Source organism: Acinonyx jubatus, chromosome D3 (assembly GCF_027475565.1).
Source record: "Acinonyx jubatus isolate Ajub_Pintada_27869175 chromosome D3, VMU_Ajub_asm_v1.0, whole genome shotgun sequence".
Lineage (NCBI taxonomy): Eukaryota > Metazoa > Chordata > Mammalia > Carnivora > Felidae > Acinonyx > Acinonyx jubatus.
The window spans coordinates 1603732-1623953 of NC_069392.1; the positions used below are offsets into that span (position 1 = coordinate 1603732).

Genomic DNA, 20222 nt, shown 5'->3' on the forward strand with positions numbered 1-20222 from the left:
CGGCATGGACTCGATGCCATCAGACCCGGAGAGCAAGCTCCTGGCCTGGGGCTCTGGTGACCCTGTGGGCAAAGCCTTTCCAGCTGGTGGTGTGGGCAGCAACCCCTCAGCTCTGCTCCTGAGGGCCCTTCTCTCCTGACAGCGTGTCCTTCCTGACCTGATCAAGGGGTCTGCCGTATAGACAGACCCAGATGAGTCTGGAGGCCTCTGCTCAGAGCTCCTGGGGCCACAAAAGCTGTGATTTCTGTCGCTGGAGGAGGAAACATCCACACAAACCACGTATGTTAAGGAGGGGAAGACAAAAGAGGTGGGACCACCCTCCGGCTGGGGCTTGAGCCCCTCCCCACCGGGCTTCAATCCAGGGTCCAGCCCCGGACAGGAGAGCACCCTCTCTGCCTTTGAATGGGCACCTGCGGGTCAGGAAAGGCTGAAGAGATGTCTGCCACTGTCAGAAATATCGAACACTCCAGAAAATTACATCATGACTGGAATTCCTAATTGTTTACGGAGAGGACTCTCGATGGAAATTTACCACGTAAACACAAACACCCCAGTTCTGTTTCAAATCAACAGCAGAAAACGCAAGGCAGCATGCGGTGGTACGGCCGGTTGCCAGTATCCACCATCAGAGGAACACGGAGTTCTTGTTTCCTGGGGTGGATCCGTGTAACCCTCCACCTCAGGCAGGTGTGAGGGCCCAGGAGGACGGGCCACCTCCGTCCCTCCTGCTGAACCCCGAGGGTGAACGTGGAAACAGGCACGGTTCGTGACGGGAAATTTGGGCCGGAAGCCACCGGTCACGTTTCAGCGTGAGCAGCGCCAGGACACCTGGCCACCCGACGAAAGCACTTCCCAGCCACACAGGCCGCCAGCGTGTCCCGCCTGACCGCCACATTGGCGGTGCTGTTGATTCTCATTCAAGGACGGGACGCAGCTGTGTCGTGGGCCACCGGCCGGCAGATGACGCCCAGCTGGGACACGCGGAGTCCCCGGCCTCCTGCACAAACGCCTGGAACCGCGTCATGTAACACACGCTCCAAACGCTTGCAAAAGAAGCCTTTTTGCCCGGTTTCATAAGGACCAGACCACAGAGACAAGTCCGAAGATGACTTCCTGACCACCCAGGGTGACAGCTGCAAGCCCCAAGCAACCACCCCGCTTCTCCAGGCTTCAGGGGGTCAGTTCCGACGGGCTCCCGCTGTCCCTCCCACTGCCCCACTACCCCCTCCAGTCCGGCGGGCTCTCCGTCTCGCCAGCAGCCTCCAGGAGACGCAAGGCCAGTCCCACCCAGCGAAACGTGTCCCCCAGAGCAGGCACCAGGCTCGCCCTCTCCTTCCCTACAGACCACACGGGTGCCCCCGTATTCCAGCCCCCACGCAGCACACATGTAGTGGCTCACAAGGACGTCGTGTGGCTCAGCTAGTCCCAGGGCCGGCATGCTCCAGGAGACAGCTCCTCTGAGCACCTCTGGTGCAGGAGGCCACTTTGGGTGGTACTCAGGCCACACTCTGCCTGCACGCTGGAAGATGTCGGGGCGACCGTCCCACGCCCGGAATCTCTGCCCACAGCTACTTAGAAAAGTGGGTGTGCAGGTTGAAAAGAAGTTCATCGCTGTCATGCAGAGGAAGCGCGTGGGGTACGGACGAGGGAGGAACCAGATGGGCGAGGCCCAGGGCAGTCGGGGCCGTGCCTGGTGGCACCGCGCCTGCAAGCCTCTGCCTGCCAAGCGCCAGCTGCCACGCCCGGCACCTGCCCCACACCGTCAGCCGCCGGCCCTCACGTGGGCCTGCCAGCAGCAGGGTGGCCTGTTGCACACAGGAGGAGGCCGAGACCAGAGACCCCAAGGGCCCAGCCCGGGGCCACACAGCAAACACAAGGTGGAGGGGGCTGGTTCGAGATGGCGTCTGCTTCTCTGTGCTCCCGCTCTTTGTTTCCTCCTGCGTCCACCCCGGGGCCCCCTCCCTCTGCTTCGCTGCTTTCCCGTGCGTGGGAAAGCCATGGCCTGGCCTGACCTCAGTGAGGACCTGGGGTCTGACAAGGCAGCCGGCATCCCCCGCGTCTCTGAGCGCCAGGAAGTGCTCAGGAGGAGAAGCCTGGCCCTCCGGCGGCCTGGGGAGCACAGACAGCAGGCCTCGCTGCCCCACGCCGGCGGGACGGGCCCAGGGCGCACTCCCGGCCCCGAGTGCGGGTTTGTCCCACAGTGCACAGGAGGACCACGCCAACATCTAAAAAAGATCCCGTCCTGCCCAGAAATGAGGAATGGTTTCTCAGAGAACAAAAGCCTTTTATGTGAACTATAAAAAGTTACTGGATCAACAACCTATTATCATCGTGGAATAAATTGCCGATCTGAGCGTCAGCTGGGACGGCGCCCGGTTCAGCCCTCCACCCTGCAAATCCAAGGAGCGCAGGTCACAGAAACTCCCTCTCGGGCCATGCGCCAAGGGCCCCCACCCGGTCCCAGCTCCTCCCAGAGGCTGAGGGTGCAAACCAGGAAGGGCGGGCACACCCCTCGGCACATCTGGGCCCCAGCACAGCTGCAGCTGCTGAGCACGCAGGAAGGCGCACTGCGGCTCCCCGCCGAGCCCCGGGGACGGTCCGGGTTCCCATGCTCGAGACGCCAGCGCAGCCAGCCCACTGCAGGCTGGGCTGAAAGGCAACGCTCTCCCCGGGAAGGGGAACTCAGAGATGACCCAGGCCCCCAACCACACACCGTCCACACCCCATTCATGCTCCAGAAAGGCTGCAGGCCTGGATGTCTCCTGCCCCTGCTGCCCCCCTTCAGCCTAGCCCTATGTGCCCAGGTGGGAGCAGGACAGAGGTCCGTGACAGGTGGACACCTGTTCTCCGTTGTCCAGAGTGAAAGGGTCTGCCCGGTGGGATGTCAGTGGAGACACCTCGTAGAGGCCCCTGGAGCCTTCTCCAGGGGAGCTGACGGAGGCCCTGCAGCCCCAACCCCGATGAGTGCCACGAGGTGACAAGTACAGAGCCATCCTGGGCTTGGAGGAGGGGGCCAGGTTCTGGAAGAGGCTCGGTCCCTGGGGCCCCACCCTGGAAGCCTCGGGGGGGTAGTCACGTCCCAAGGAAAGCAGCCACTGCCGAGACCACTGTTCCCTGTCGATAGGGACACTGGTTTACACGACATCAAACCTGCCCCCACTGATCCCTGGCCTTCCACAAAGCACCAAGGGAGCCATTTATGGCCTCATACCGTGCCCCAGGGTGTGCAGACCAGATGGGAAGGCCCCTCCTGCTGTCACCGACTGACTTCTGTCCGGAGGGGCTGCAGCTACAGACCAATGCCCGGCCCTGACCCGGCAGGACGAAGCTGTTTGCGATCGCGGGGTCCTGAATGGCTCCCTCTGGGCACCTCCCAAGGCCTGAGCCTGAACCTCATCCCCCCAGGGCCCAGCACCCCTGATCTTCTGTGCTCTGTGAAGGCCCTGCTCCCCAGCGATGCAAGGGCATTCCCGAGAAACGGTCGCACCACTGACACGTGTCACCCCCAGGGGCGGCCAGCTGGGATGATGGCCCCTTCCAGGTGGCCCAGGGCACAGTCACCTCTCCTCTCCAACCATCCTGCCTTCCGGCAGGACCGGCACTACCAGAAACTCGGGTTTCTGGAGAGAAACCAGAAAGTCAGATGTTCAGGTCAAAGTCTCCCGGCTGAATATTGGCAACTGCTTCCAAACCGTCTGAAACACACTCCAGATCATCTTCGGGCTGGACGTGGCACAAAGGGCCACCGCTTTGCAAGCTCAGCTCCAGAGGGAACGAGACATCGCAGCTTCACGGTGCTGCTCCCTGTGCTCGGTCCCTCCCGCTGCCCCTGGGGCTGGGATGCTCGCCGCCATCACGAGCCCCTATCACAGACAAGTCTCAGAGGGTGGGCGCCTCACCCCAGATCACAGAGTCTGTCCAGGGCTACACCTGGGGCTCTTCCAGAGCTGCCCGCCTCCAAAACCGTGCTGGTTCGCACACTGTTTCCCATGGGCCAGCTGCCCACCCCGGGCACTGCAAAATGTTGGGTCCACACAACTGAGACAAACGTGAGCATCTTCTATTTAATGGTGACGCGTTTGTTCTCACGTATACTTGAAAACTCAGGGTCTCAGGACACGAGTGCTTACACTTGACCCTTATCAAGGAGTGGTATCAGTTCAGGAGGAGGAGGAGCAAGGAGGAGGGGGAGAGAAAAGGGGAGCCGGTGGTGACACTGCCCTCCTCCTTACTGGCTGTCCCATCAGCCACCACCTGCGGATCCCCCTCAGATGAGTCCCCCTACCCTGGGAAGCCAGCGGAGCCACAACAGAGCCTCCCCTGGAGTCAGAGTCACGTCACGGGTGTCAAACTTGGGTTCCTGCAGGCCCAGAAGGCGAACTGAACACCCCAGGGCCTCCGAGCCCCGTGGATGGCAGCTCAGATGTGAAGTCCGGAGCCCTTCTCAGATCCCCCGTCATCCCAGGGGGAAAACAGAGAGAAGTCCTAGTTTTTAGGTGGAATCTCCCAATTTTAAAACGTTTGCAACGAATTCATGATTCGGAAGCAGGCAAACCTCTTTGGGCCCCAGGGGAAAGGCAGCCTTCTCCACACGAATGTTCTCTCCCGGGCCCAGCTGCCCCTGTTGGATGGGTGGGCCGGCTTGTGCATCCCTGTTCTCAGTAGGAGCACACTCGGCCGGCACAAAGCAGGAGCCCACCAGGGCTGGACGTCCTTAGCCACCCCTGCACTGGAACGTCTGCTGGGGACGAGGACGATGGTTTCCCTGTTTGGGATTCTCTCTGCCCCGACACGGTGAGTGCGGCCTCCAGACAGCTTTCATCACAGTCCTTCCCGCTGACGACTAGCTGAGACGTGGCCTGTTTTTATGGAGACGCTCGGCTCAGGCCGAGCTGGACCTTCTCCCCACTTCCCCGCCCTGGAGAGACAAGTGGATGCCGTTTGCACTGTGGGTCCCGCGGGACAGGGTTGGGGGGATGGTGAGAGGTGGGACCACAGAGGCGCTAGGGGTGGGGGGGTGAGAGGTGGGACCACAGAGGTGCTGGGTGTGGGGAGGGTGAGAGGTGGGACCATGGAGGCAGTGGGGGGTGATAACTGAGCAGAACATGTGTGTGATGTAGCTATTTATGTGCAAGTTGTGGGGCGGGGCATCTCAAGGACAAGTCAAAACAGCGCTGCTCACAGTCTCCACCGACCCCTGAACACCCGCCAGGGCCCCGGGCTCAGACCCTGGAAGAAAACAGTCCAGGCCCAATGGGAACGACAGTCCCGAGTTCTCACTGGCCCTGCCGTCAGAGACCTGGACACAGCGACGCTGTGGCACGAGGCAGCGGGGCCAGAGGATGAGCTAGAAAGGAGCAAAGGCAGCATGAACCTTAGCCATTTTCTTGAAGGGAACGCCGTGACCCAGGCCATCCCAGCTGCCCGAGGCACAGCATACCAACCGCACGCGGCGCTGCAGGCAGGGACGAGGCCCTGCCCTGCGCTCATCCCCGGGTGCGGACGGAGCAGCGGGGGGACCCAGCACGTCTCCTGCGTCCCCATGCCACCTGCAGTGCCTCATGGGAGGACGGCAGCAGTTAGGACACCATACAAGACGCCAGGGGTCTGGGGGCTGCGCTGGTCCCTGAACCACACGATCACCAGCTTCACTTGAGGCAACAGACCCCCTGTGTTCAGCGAACTCCAGCTTGTCTAAGGGACGGGTTCTGTTCCTTCGCAGCCTCACGGCGACACACCACAGGTGTCGCGCGACAAACTGTCCAGCAGCCACCCGTGGCCACACCAGCCAGGGGAGACGCCTTGCCGTCCCACAGAAGCAAGCAAGCTACTTGTTCCTTGTGACGTAGAAGGACACCTTGCACCCCAGCCCCGATGCACAGCTGGACAGTGTCCACATCAGCACGGCCTCAGCAGCCGAGGGACGACGAGCAGCAAGCATCTGTCTGTCTCCACGTCCGGTCAAATCAGCCAGAGCGAGGAGGGCTGGAGGCAGCGGCTCCCAGGAGGGACGGTGCCGCCCCGCAGTGGTGGCTGTGCACGCCGAGGCGTCCGAGCATCTTCTCCAGGGATCTGGATGCCGCAGAGCTGGAAGGGGCTTCCTGCTGATGTGCAGCATCCGAATCCCCCAGAGATACCCAGCACCCAAGGATGCTCTTTACACGGCAGGAGGGACTTTGCAGATGGACTTAAGCTAAAGATCTCGAGATGGGAAGGTTATCCTGGAGGCTCCAGCGGGGCCCCTTCAAGAGGGAGGCAGGAGGGTCCCGTCAGAGAGGCAGGCATGCCTACGGAAGTCGGGTCAGGAAGAGACGCTTAGCAGTGCCTCTAGAAGCAGCAAAAGGCAAGAAACAGATCGTCCTCTGGAGCCTCCAGAAGGAGCGCAGACCTGCTGACACTGGCTTAGCCCCATGAGACCGAGCTCGGGAGTCTGACCTCCCGACTGCAGGACAGTAAGGCCGTGTTGTTTCAAACCCTTGCCTGGTGGTAATTTGTTGCAGCAGCAATAGGAAACCAGCACACCCCTCTTCTGGAGAAGCAGTGGACACACCTGACGAAAGACACGTTTGGACTGGCACATGGCCAAAACAGTCGAAATAACAAACGAGGCTAGTAAATGATGTCACAGGCAGACAAGACTTGGAAGTCAGTAAGGACACAAATGGTATAAAAAATGAAACCGCAGGGCGCCTGGGGGGCTCCGTCGGTTAAGCGTCCGACTTCAGCTCAGGTCATGATCTCACGGTCCGTGGGTTCGGGCCCCGCGTCGGGCTCTGTGCTGACGGCTCAGAGCCTGGAGCCCACTTCGGATTCTGTGTCTCCCTCTCTCTCTGCCCCTCCCCTGCTCACGCTTTGTCTTTTCTCTCTTAAAAAATAAACATTAAAGAATTAAAAAAAAATAAAACTTCAAATAAGAATGACACCAGCACGATGCGACTTTGTGCTCGCTGGAGTTTGCAACCATGTGGGGAGATCGGTGCTGGCAAGCCCCTCTGTGTACAGCACAAATTGCTCAACCCTCTGAAGGGCAGTGTGTTATGGGTATCAAATGTAAAAATGGGTATCTCACCCAAAATGGCCAAGGCAGCCCAGAAAAACAAAGCCAGGGCCCCATGTAGTCTTAGAGCCTTAAGACGGTTAGGTCAGCAGGTAGTGGCAGCAGGAACAGAGTCCAGAGACAGGACCACACAGACACAGTCACTTGATTTACAACAAGGTGACGCTGCCTTGGAGGGGATGCTGACCCTCCCGGAGAATGGAGACCCTGACTATGCTTCGCAGCACACACAGGGACAATCAGAGAAGGCCTAGGAGGGAAAACACAAGAGTTCCTTCGCAACGCTGGGTGGGGCAAGGTTCGGGGAGAGGGCACATGGAGCGCGCGGTATGAAGAGAAGCTTGGCGCGTCACACCGCGTTAGAGGTTAGAGCTGCAACTCATCAGGAGATACCCCAAGAATAAGAAGGCAAGACCCAGGTGAAAAAGGTTATTTGCCATTTACGTAGCCAACAAATGAGTCCCACCCAACATGTATAAAGAAGTCCTAAAAAAAATCAGTAAGAGAAAAAAAGCAGACCACCCACAGGGAAATGGGCAAAAGACTTGAATAGGACAGACAAAAAAGGATATCAGAACGTTCAATAAACATGCAAAAAAGTGACAAACTTCACTAGTCATCAGGAAAAAGCAAAAACAGAAATGAGCCACTGTGAGCCACCAGGACAGCTAAGGTGGGAACAACAGACACCTCGAATGCTGGCAGCTGGGACTGTCACATGCTGATGGTGGCGGGTAAATCAGCATCCACTCTGGGAACCAGCTGGCATTACCAACCCAGGCTGAATACATGCATGCCCTAGGACCTGGCAGTTCCGTTCCTGGGTTGGCACCCAAACTGTGGGTTGTGAGTGTGCACGGTTCCCACACGGCATGCCTGTGCCCAAGCAGCACTGTCATCCCACCCACATCTGACCAACGGAGCCACCTGGGAGGGGTCCTTGATGGGGTGTGGGTGATCTCACACACAAAGTGGGTGTTCACTTTGTGAAGAGTTGCCGTGCTCTGCACTCATGCGTGTGCATTCCCATAAGCTTGCTGTACTTCCCTGACACACAACATTTCAAAATTGTGAGGACTGAGAAGCCGGGTCTGGAGAGTGTGAACTCCAGCTCCAACATGTGGTTCTAGGACTCCACTGGCCCCTGCGCTGAGGAAATGCAGATCTGCCTTAAACGTCCACAATGAAGTATAAAGTGGAAGAACAACGTGCAGACATTAACGGAGCAACCCTACGACGTTCTCCTGAAGCAGTAACTGAGCAGGAACACGGAAGGCCCATTAGGGTGTTGTCCACGATAATGAAAACACGAAACAAACAACGTGCAGCCACAGAACGATGACAAAGAGACACATGGTAACGCAGCCACGAAAATGACTTACGCTGTTTTGTTATCGGCACGGAAACAAGCATGGTAAATGAAAACAGGGAGAGCGTACCCCACTTACAAGAAACCGTGTGTACAGCCCACAAGTTTAGCTGCAGAAGCTCCTGAGGGGAGAGCATCAAAATGTGAACATCGGTTATTGCGGCTGGTGGGATTTCAACCATGCTGGACTACATATGCACGTGTGTGCCTGTGTGCGCATGCATGTCCACATGTGTGCATGTATGTGTGCATGCATGTGGCTGTGTCCATGTACGTGTGTGCCCCCGTGTCCACGTGTGTGCATGTGTGTGCACTTGTTCACATGTGGGTGTGCATGTGCCTGTGTGCACACATATGCATGTGTGCACATACATGTGTGTGCCTGTGTGAACACGTGTGCATGTGTTGCTCCTGTGTGTGCCTTGCACATGTGTGTGCATGCATGTGTGCATGTGCATGTGTACACATGTATGTACGTGTGTGCCTGCTTGGGTGCACATGTATGCGTGCATGTGTGCATGCTCACGTGTATGTGTGCCATGCGTGCACATGTGTGTGCCTGCATGAACACATGTGCATTTGTGAGCCTACATGTATGTGCCTGTGTGTGTGTGCATGGGTGTGCCTACGTGTATGTGCCTTGCGTGCATGTGTGTGCACATACATGTGCCTGCATGCGTGTGTGCATGGGTGTGCCTGCGTGCGTGCCTATGTGTTTGTGTTCATGTACGTGTGCGCAGGTGTGTGTGTACGTTCATACATGTGTGCGTGCTGTGCTTTCAAACAGCCATATGTGGGCACCGTGGTTTTCACTATAGTCTGCAAGGCAGGAATATTCTAGGTCCCTAGTGTACCAAAAAGTGACCACAAGAAGACAAGGAAGCGCCTTTCTCACAACGAATCTGAGAGAAGTCACGGCTGCACACTACAACCCACCGGGAGGGTTCATGCCTCAGACCGGAATCAAGCCCACTTGCCTGTGCTTCGCTTACATCTGGTTCTGATGGTCATAGTTTAAGAATCACAGAGAAGTGACTCTTCCACAGCCTAAAGCAGGAGAGCCAAACCATGCACAGAGTGCTACACACGTTCATACAGCAGGCAGTGACGCAGCACTGAGCAGGACTGGGGCGCTCCGGGCATCGGAAGGGTAGAGGCCGGGGATGCCGCCCAGCACCCCGAACGCACAGGACGGCCCGCAACAACAGCGCCGCGGCGGGGACGCCCTGACAAGAAGCAGCTCCTCAGTGTGATGGGGAGCGAAAGAGGCGGATGCCGCAGGAGTCGGGAGATTCCTGCCTGAAAGACCAGCGAACAGCAGGGGCCGAAGCTCTGTGCCCCCGTGTGTCTGCGCCTCACTGTGCCTGTGGAGACGTGAGTGCCGGGGGCTTGGCGTCACTTGGGGGCCTGATCGCCTGGGGCCTGGCGCTGATCAGCCCTGCCGACGAGATACAGGTGTGCTGGCTCTCAGTGACCAATGTGCCCCCTGGGGCAGTAAGGCAGGTACTTTGGGGAGAGGAGACTTCTGCCAGGCTCAGGAGGGAAGCTTAAGAAAACCAGTCAGTGCCCCGGGGGGAACTGAACAGGCCCAAGGCCGTGATGGAGCCCCGAGACAAGGCAGCCCCGGCCCCAGGCATGCCCGCGACACACGTTCTCACTGTGCACATTCCAGAGCCCGGAGTCTGAACATCGACTGGGCTCACGAGCAGAGAAACCGATGGCACCCAGCGCCCAGGGTAACAGACTCAATGCCGCAGTGGGGGCAGCGGGGGCGGAGGGGTAAGGAGGCGTCCGCTAAGGGGCCCCCAGGACAGCTCTAGGCCCGGCCTGCCTCCATCATCCCTTGGAGACCCCTCCGAGCTCACACGCCACCCTGTGCCTCAACCCTGGGCCTCAGGCCTTGGCCCTGTCGCCGCAACAGAAAAGCTGCCAGCCAAACCCCACACTTCCCCCGGCAGAGTCGGGGAGACCACCTGCACCCTGTGTTTCTTCTGAGCTCGCCCCACACGGCGCGCTGGTGAAGGCCTCCTCGAGAAATGCTTCCCATCAGACATATCGCTTTAATTCAAAAAAGCCTGCCTCCAAAAACATCCTCAGAAATGCAAAAGCAACCTTCAAAAGAAAAAGCCCCAAAACCCTAGAGAATGCCTGGCGAAGACAAGCCTCAATTACCACCCTCTCTGGGTATGATAAAAATTCCTCTCCGCCTCTCCTCAAGACGAGAGTCTTTGCTCAAAACCTTTCTCTTTTAAAAATAACTGCAGTAACCAACCATTAAAACAGGGACTGCATTTTAATCTACCCTTTCTTTTTCTCTGGTTTTGAAACTGGCACCTTCCGACTTCACAGAAGACACGAATGCAGACTTCCAGCCACCATCCAGCACTACTGCACTGGGCGCCAGATCAAGACCAGCAGACCCAGAATGCAAGCTGCTTCAGAGACTCTGGAAGTGTCTGTTCCCCCCCCCCCACCCCGCCCACCACACACCCCATGCTCTCACTGTCTTCTGGGCCCAGCAGGATGCTACTGTGTGTAGCAAGAAGACATCAAGGGCCACTGAAAGACAGCAAAGCCTTCTACGACAAAGAGATGCCTCTCCAAACACTCTGTCCTTAGCTTCTTGCATCTAGAAGCCGAAAGGATGTCCTTCACGGAAAACAGAATGTGTTCCCAAAAAAGCACATCAACAGTACCTTCCATCTGAAGCCCTGGTGACTTCCAACTTCCCTCAAAGCCACCTCCCACCGCCGTCCATAGGGCCCCGGGTCACACCTCCCACCGCCGTCTACGGGAACCCGGGTCACACCTCCTACCTCCATCCACGGGGACCAGGGTCATACCGCCCAGCGCCATCCACAGGGGCCCAGGTCACACCTCTCAGTGCCGTCCACGGGGACCCGAGTCATACCGCCCAGCACCGTCACCAGGACCCGGGTCACACTTCCCAGCGCCCTCACCGGGACCTGGGTCACGCCTCCCACCGCCGTCCACAGGGACCCAGGTCACACGGAGTCTGGACTCAGACGGCCCCGCAGAGCTTCCTACACCTGTTGCTTCCCAGCCTCCCCCTCCCCCCTCACCACCATGGGCAGGAATTCACTCTCATCTGGCTTTGCCACTCCCCAAACCATAGTGAGGTACCTAATCTGTCAAATCCACTCCTCATTAGCTGTGGCTCACGGCTCACAGCGTCGCATCTTCAAAGATGAATTAAACACCCAAGATCTCAAGAGAGATGTCAAGAGAGGTAAAGGACAGAATCGGGCCGGAGCGCTCATTCTCAGACTCAGCGCACTGGCAGGGCCCAAGTGTCTCCCTCTCTCCACAGTCTGTCACTCCACGGCCCCTGGACACTGGCAGAGGGCCAGCACGAGGGAGGGCAGAGGCAGGCCTGGGAGGGCCCGCTTCCACGTGGACACGAACTCCCCAGAGGAAGGTGCAGAACAAGGTCACTCACTGCAACAAATCGTTTGTAACGACAAATGTGGGTGACAGCGCAAATGCCCACGCGCAGCAGAGGAGCCCGACAAGCCCCGGATGGCTGAATAAAGCCCCACAGTGGAGCCCCCGGGCACCTGCCTGTACGCATCTCACCTCAGGACCCTGCCAGGGCCACGTCCACACGCTCCAAATAAGTCAGCCCCTAAGATCGCCACAAGGGGGGCACACCCATCGCGCAAGGCAAACAAGCAGAGGCGGATCTAAGTGTGTCACAAAGGAATCACGAAGCCACTCTGAAGGGAAGAAAACCAGCCCGGCTCGCTCTGACAAACAGCGAGAACCGCACGGCACATGGCTAACGACAAAGAGGACAAAGACCGTCCTCCAGTTAGAACGACTGCTTCCCACAAGGGAAGGGCTGAGCAATTCCAGAATTATGCACCCGGCTTGAACAAATACGAGAAAACACCGAGAATCACGACAGCCTGGTTTCTAACTCGGGAAAAGGAGGACCCGAATGTAGAAAAGCCCGAACGACCCCTGGGTGTCAGGTTGGAAACAGTTGTCAGGAGGAACTCGTGTCTCAACACCACACGTACAGACGCGTGCATGTAGATGCGTATGCCGGGCGCGAGTTTGCTTGTGCGTGCGTTCACACACTTCCCGGCTCTGTCCGCTCAGGGCCTCGAGCAGCAGTGGCACCCCGGCAGACGTGAGCGCCCCCGGCACCCAGACCCTGGTGTTTAAACACCAGTCCCCAGTAAGATAAAGCAGGGCTCCCTGGAGAAAAGGTTGCTTCCACGAGCCTAGAACACCTCTAACGGTAAGGAAAGACTCAAGATCCGGGATGGCATATCAAAGGGACACAGGAGCCAACTGGAGAAAGCTCCGGATGGTCAGGGCTGGGATCATCACTGGATTATAACCTACAGAATAAAATAAATATCTGTGAGTCATATCGATATAAATAAGTGATTGGGCCCATAAATAGCAAGCTGCTCTCATAACAGAACTCTACTTAACAAATGTAGAAGCAATGACAGAAACGGAAAATCGCCTTTAGGCAAACGGTACAGCACTAGTTTTTACAGGCAGTAGCCGCCAACGGGAGATAAAATTCACGGTGAGATACGAGAAGACAAAGAGCAGCTGTGGGGTTTTGTGCTCTCCTCCGCAGGACACTCAAAATTCGCAAATGGAAAAATGGTGAGCTGACGGGGGATAAACCTGGCAGACACCACCCGGACCAGGCAGTTGCAGGGGACGTCACCAGGAACAGCAGGTGACACCCTTCGCTGCCTGTGTGTCCCCAAACCCGCGGAAGGGACTCCTGGCCCCCGGCACCGCAGGATGGGGCTCTGTGGGGAGGCAGCGCCCCACAGAGGTGACGAGGTGCAGGGAGGCCCCGTCCCCTCCGACTGCTGTCCTTGTAAGACGCAGACAGCAGGCCGCCCACACACACACAGGGCACGACCTCTGAGGGCACGGTGGGAAGGCGGCATCTGTGGGCCAAGGGGAGGCCTGGGGAGGGGCCAGCCCCACCGCACCTGCACCTGGACCCCCACACACCTGGACGTGGACCCCCCACCACACCCGGACCTGGACTCTGAGCCTCCAGAACCGGGAGAGAATAAGCCTCTGCTGTTCCAGCCGCCACAGGAAACTAACAGAGGCTGACGAGACACAGGAAGAAAAGCTTGATCTCGCTTTTGTGGTTTTCTCGTCAAAGGCGCATAACCCCAAAGGTTTGCATGACCCTCGGGTTTGCATCCCGAGAAAACATCAGACCGTCCCCAAAGTGAGGGACGCCCCGCAAACTAACCGTGCGAGGCAAAAAGGTCACGGAGACAAAGAAGCCGCACGTCCGCCACGGGCTGGAGGAGCTGCCGAGAGCCGGACCCGCCGCGGAAACGAGCCCCAGCAGGTGAACGGACAGAACCACCGCCTGTCTGCAGCGAGGCACCATCAGCGCTCCCTTCCAGGCTTCAGAGATCATACTTAAAACGGCAGCGGGAAGGGGCGTGGGTGAGTGGTACCTGGAAACGCTACTGTTTTGCAGTTTTTCTGGAAGTTTAAAATCACTTCAAATTAAAAGCTAAAAAAAAAAAAAAAAATAGAGCTTGTAAAGTGGTGACCTACTAGCTGAACTTGAACCCACAGGTATATTTCAGTCAACAACGTGAAAAGCAAATCCAAATTGAGTGCCAACGGTACAAACGCAGAGATATAATTTAAAATCCAGACTCGTGGCTTCTTTTCACAAAACCACAAGTTGTGGCGATGCCCCATGGAACCACAGGACCAAGGCAACGGCCCCAGCGCCACGTTCCCACGGTCACAGCCACAGCCCCTGGGGGCACCAACTCCTGAGGCCGCCGGGCCCAGCGCCTGGGAGACCAGCTCCGTCCACCAGCCCCGGGCGTCTCTGGGGCTCCGATGGGTCTGGACACCGGGGTGAAGGCCCCCAGACGCTGCACGCTGGGGACCGGGCGCCCAGAGAAGCTCCGCCTTGACCACGGGCAGACGTCAGGCTCCAGAGCCGGGGCTCAGCCTCTGCCCCGAACACGCCCTGCACGTATGCTTCGGGAGCAAATAACCTACGGGAGACACTTGACAATGAAGAGGAGAGACCTCCCTACCTTCCGGCACCTCTGAAGCGTGCAGCCTCGCACGAGCCAACGCACAAGACAAACGTGATTTTCAGGAACATCCTCAGCCACGATTCGGCACTCCTGATGCAGCAGGAAGTACACGCAGCCCCGCGGCCCGGCCCGGCCCCGGAGCGCTCTCCTCTCTGCAGGTTGTGAGGCCCGGGCGGCGTGCCTCACCTGAGCGCCAATAAAACTCTCCTCCTTGTTTTTTAAGGCAACTCGGAGAGTCTGTTCATTCGGCACTGGCACCGGTCACGCTTCTGGACGCGTGGTCCTCAGCCTGCGGAGCTGCGTCTGACACCCAGATGGGGCAGGGGGCAAGTGCACGGGGGCGTCGGCGCTGGCGTGTGCTCCTCCCGCCCACCTGCCCACCACCACTGGACCGACAGCACCACACGTGTGCTCCTGGGGGAGCAACGCCTGCTTCCCTGCCACCTTCTGCCCCGGGGCAGGCACGCGACCCCCAGGACCACTGACAGCCTCTCGCTCTCCCTCCTGGGGCTCTGCATTTGGGTCGGGGCCACAGGCGCAGAGCACAGGGCAGCGCCCACTCACCTCACAGGGCTGAGGTGACAAAAGCAGGGCAGGGCCCCTGGGCTTAGACCCCTCCCCCCAAGTCCTGTGTGCTAGCAGGTGTCCTTCTGGAAAACTCTGCTTGCTAAAGTTAGCCACGGCTGGCCTCCGTTTCTGCACAGAAGACCCAGACGGAGCAGGAAGAACTAACTGACCCCGTGGATGTCTTATCACCCCCGCGTGTATTACTACACACGACAAAACAGAGGCACAGAGAGGTGAGTCGCTTGGTCCACATCACGGAGCCAGTGTCTGCGGAACAAGCAAACAAGCGAACGTGTGAGCACATGAGTGTCTTGGAGAACTAACACGCCCTCGTGATTACCTGCAGTGGCTTCCTGATGGACACCTTTCACGGCCACCTGGACCGCCACGCCGAGCCAACTCTGCAGGGGCCTTCTAATGGCCACACACCGGGACGGCAGGCGCTGACCAGACCTCTGAGCCCCCGCCGTCCTGCCTGGGCTTCCTCGCCAGCTGCCGTGGGGAGCCAGGGCCAGTGTGTGCTCCCTCTGTGCCCGAGGCTCAGCCGGGGGTGAGGTCAGAATGCACAGAGGGGCAGACCCTCCCTTTGCACCTGTTCTCAGAGTCCTGCTGCTGGAACCTCATGGATCTCGTCACCAGACTTGATCCCCTCCAAGCGTCAGGACAATCCTGACCCATGGCCTGTCCTGGGGACTCACAGTCAAAGTGAAAGCCCATTTGATGAGTGAATTTCAGACAACAGCACTCAAAGCTGACGACACCTAGCTCTTTGAAACACTCATCTGGGTTTTCTAATTTTCACAGCGCCCGAAGAATCTACGTCTCGCTGGCCTGGCCACCTTCCAGGGGCAGCAAAGGTTCGCCTTCATTGACCAGGGAAAGGTGAGGGTTCAATCCTGAGCTGCAAATTACAATCCACGTCAGTCATCTCTGACCCACGTTTAGTCAGAAGACCGCGGCACTCCCTTCGGGCCGGGGCCCTCAGGGACACCTCAGGGCAGGGTGCATCTGCTCGCGCTCGTGTCCCCCTCAACAGCCTCTAACCGGCTGCCCGGCCAAGCGTTCCGAGCTGTCCGAGCTGTCCGAGCTGTGTTCGCTCAGCAGGCTCCCCGGAGTCAGACGGGACACCGCATCGGCAAAGGCCGCCAGTGGCCGTGATCACCACGGCCAGGACTGGCGCAGCGGCCGAGAATCCGCGTAGCGGGGACAGGCACAGTAGAAGTGGCACGGCGGCCGTGGATCGGCACAGCGCCGTGGGTCAAAGCACAGGGGTGGGACTCTGGACTACCGGAAAGAGGCAAACACCGCAATGGCACCTGGATGCCGGACTCCCGACGCGCACACGTGCTCAAGGCTCGGCCGGCCACACGATGCTGAACAGCACACAAAGCCCGGCCACCCCGGCTGCCTCATCCATCCGACCCGGTCCCCGCCCGCAGGCCCACCCGGGACCAGAATACGCGTGGGGGTCTCAAAGCAAAACTCCTCAATACCAGCAGGCTCTGTTTGGCCTCTGTTTCAGAGCAGGAACTGACCCAAGTTGGTTTCCTAAGGAAACAATGAGATCCCTTTTAACGCAGGCGTCCACGCGTCAGGAAATAAGCAGAAGGCAGAACAGTGCAGAAGAACTGGTGGGGTAGAAATACCCACTCGCGGGGCCAGCAGACCCCTGGAAAAGTTTCAGGTTTTGTCTCGTTGGCTGGAAAGTCTCCTTGGGAAAACCCTGGAACGAGCCACCCTCCAAAAGCACAGTTTGCACCAGGCGGCATCGCGGGGGAGGGTGCTCCCCGGAAGGGGTGAGGCCAGAGGTGAGGGAGCCAGAAGGGTCTGCCCCCCCCTCGGGAAAACGCCAACAGTAAGCACCACAATCTAACAATGTGCAGTAACTCGGTTTACCGCCCACAGCCCGTGGCGCTGTGAGGAAGGTCGTGTGGGGTCGACATGGGGCGGCCCCGTTCTGAAAGAGGGGAAGGCAGGAGGGCTGGGGCTGTGTGGGTGGGAGAGCAGGCAGAGGTGCGGGGTCCCGAGGGTGGCGGACCCTGGGGTGGCCCTGCTCAGAGAGGGCCTGTGAGGAGGAAGGAGCCGTGATAAGTGGAACAAATTCACCTCCCCCCCTTGCCAGTTCTGGGGCTCACGCCTGCCTGACCACACAATAGAGGGGTGTGTGTGTGTTGTGTGTGTGTGCGTGCGCGCACACGTGCTGGGTATGGGGCGTGTACCGTGTCCATGTGTGCTAGGTATGGATGTGCATGTGTGCGTACTTGATGTAGATGTGTGTGTCTGTGTGTGTGTGCCCGTGTGAACTCACTGGGTGTCTGGACCCCACAGAGCCCAGCACTCGAGCCCCGTGTCTTCCCTGTGCCCCCCCCCCCCCCCCCCGCCACAGGCAGGTCCCTGGCCCTCCTGCTGGGTCTGCTGCCCTGGCTTCAGCCCGGAGTCCCTCAGCCCCAGGCCCAGTCTGGGCCCCGACGCCCGCCGTGACTCCCGGCCTCCGCCTCCACTAGGGCAGCCTCAACCTCAACCCCACGACGGCCCCAGAGTCCTGAGAAAGAAGCCTTCTCTGCATTTGCACGCTCTCGATTGCAGGCCGGCGCTGTCTCCGGGCCACACTGTGACACCCTCACCGCGGGAACACTAAAGACGCGCCCCCCTCGTGCGGACCAAACCTCCGAGGCCGCTGGGCCTCGGAGCTCTTCCCTCTGCATGGTGGCGGAATTCCCGCGGTGGCAGCGGGGGGACCTCCGTCCCACGGACCAGTATCCTCTCCTTGGAAGGAGTCGTGCAAATGTGTGCCGAAGACAGGACAGCTGGGGGACAGAGCCGCTCACGCGGTGGGGGGGGGGGGGGGGGGTGGCGATGTTCAGCGCGCACCGAGCCGCCGCCCTGAGCAAAGCTGGGAGCCACCGTTCCCGTTTCGCTGGAGGGAAGGCTTCACGCAGAAAGCCGGACTGGGACGCTCGGCCAGAGATCTGTCCCCGAGGCCCAGAGTTTAGATTCTTCCTCAGAGAAACCTGAGTCACGGAAGATGCCAGCCAGGTGGGTGGGCTCACGTGGTCTGGGCTTCTGGAAGGTCAGTCTGGGCATGCGGGGGGCGGCGGCAACGGGGGCAGTCGGGACGCCCCTGGCCCAGCAGAACTAAGGAGGAACAGGGGTTCTGAGCCAAGGGAATAAGGGGATGATGGGTCCTGGGTGGGGACCAGAGACAGCAACCCAGGCTGGCACCAAGGTTCAGGCGCAGACGGAGGGAAGGGCGGCACCGGGGCAGAGGCCAGGAGCGCAGAGGAGTGGCAGGCCCAGAGGAAACGCCCTGCTGGGCACCCAGAGTTGGGAAACCCACCGGAAGAGACGCTTTGTGCTGAGGCCACGGGGGCCACGTAGGTTCGGGTCTTCAGTGACCTCTGTATGTGGCGACACTGACACGTCAGCATTTCTGTCGATTCGGACAGGTAAACACTTACGTGGTCGTGTGACAGGGACACCTGTGCAAGGAGTTAGAGAAGGTGATGCAGCGGGGACGGGCCAGGGGCACGGGGGCGGCCCCCCAAGAGGACACGTCCTGGAAGCCAGTGAGGGGGTCGAGGGGCCACGGGCATCGATGGGACCCTACACTGTCCACACATCGGAGACAGTGGACGCTGGAAAGGGCCCTGCGCTCCGTGAGCCAGAGACCTCTGGACACCTGGAGAAGTTTGCACAGCTGGAAGAGAGGCTTCAGGACAGAGCGCGCAGAGGCACGGCGTCGCTCTAGGACACTTGCCGGGCGCACACCCAGGACCACAGCAGGGTCTGGAGGAGGTGCCTGCACACCCACATGCTCGGCATCTTGCCGACAGGAGGGGGGAGCACCCCAAGTGTCCATCGGTGGGTGGCCGGGTAAACAAAATGTGGGGTCGCAGAAAACGCATGTTTTACGTAGAGGAAAACGGGAGTGCTCTTCAGCCTTAAAGGAGGAACTTCTGACACGTGCTTCCACGTAGATGGACCTTGAGGACACGACACCAGATGGAATAAACCAGTCCCAGAAGGACAGACAGTGCAGGACTCTACTTACGTGAGGTCCCTAGAGGAGTCACTTCACGGTGACAGAGAGCAGGTGGTGGGCGCTGGGGGCTGGGGCAGGGGGTAGCGTCCGTGAGGGCAGAGCGTCATTTTGGGAAGGTGGCAGCGTCTGGGGACAGATGGGGGTGGCACAACAGCGTCCATGTGCTAATGCCATAGACTGTGTGCTTAGAAATGGGTAAGACGGCAAGTTTTAGATTATGTCTGTTTTACCACAGTTTAAAATTCTCTTAATGGTTCGTGATTGTTTGAAAAAGAGAGAGAGGTCGGGTGCCGGGGCATTCCGAGGTCAGGACTGTGGGTGCAGAGGGAAGGGACGGACAGGAGAGGCCTGGGACACAGCGGTTGGCACACAGTAAGTCCTCAGTTAAGGTTGGTGGAACAGGATGGGACAGGATGGTGTAGAAAATGCTGGAAGGAAATGTCTTCGGCACGAGTGCAAACGACTGAACATATGGTGAGTTCTGAAATAAATTCCTTAAAAAACACGCCGCCTGGGTGTTGAATCAACACCGAATCTCGGGACACATCCTGGCACGAGACAAGCTCGCGCTGTTTAAAGGACAGAGCACATGTGTGTCCCATCGCACCTGCCATTCGTACCCACTGACAGCAGGGAAGCGAATGCGACGGAGTCCCAGTTACGACACAGCGGGACCAAGAACTCATCACTCAAAACCGCGCAGAAATGGCCCCCCGCCCTCAGCTCCAAAGCGTGGTTCCCACGGAGAACACACTGATGGCACCATCAAGACACACATCCCCCTCCTCCAAGAACGACTTTGTTTTTAATGTTAATTTTTAAGAGAGAGAGACAGAGAGAGAGAGAGCGTGCATGAGCACACGTGCATACGCGGGGAAGGTGCACGGCGAGGACAGAAGATCCCAAGCAGGCTCCACGCTAACAGCACAGAGCCCAACGTCGGGCTTGATCTCATCAACTGTGAGCTCGTGACCTGAGCTGAAGTCAGATGTTCAAACGACTGAGCCCCCCAGGTGCCCCTAGAAGGACGTTTACTGTAAATCAGAAACATCCATCCACACACATCTACGAGAGCTACGTCTGGTCCCAAAGGCCTTTTTC

At 58.8% G+C, this 20222-nt stretch overlaps 1 protein-coding gene across 5 annotated transcripts in view; it reads right to left on the reverse strand.

Annotated features, from left to right (window-relative positions):
• ADGRD1 (adhesion G protein-coupled receptor D1) overlaps window positions 1-20222 on the reverse strand; it is a 124212-nt gene that overhangs the window by 54564 nt on the left and 49426 nt on the right. The window lies entirely within an intron of this gene.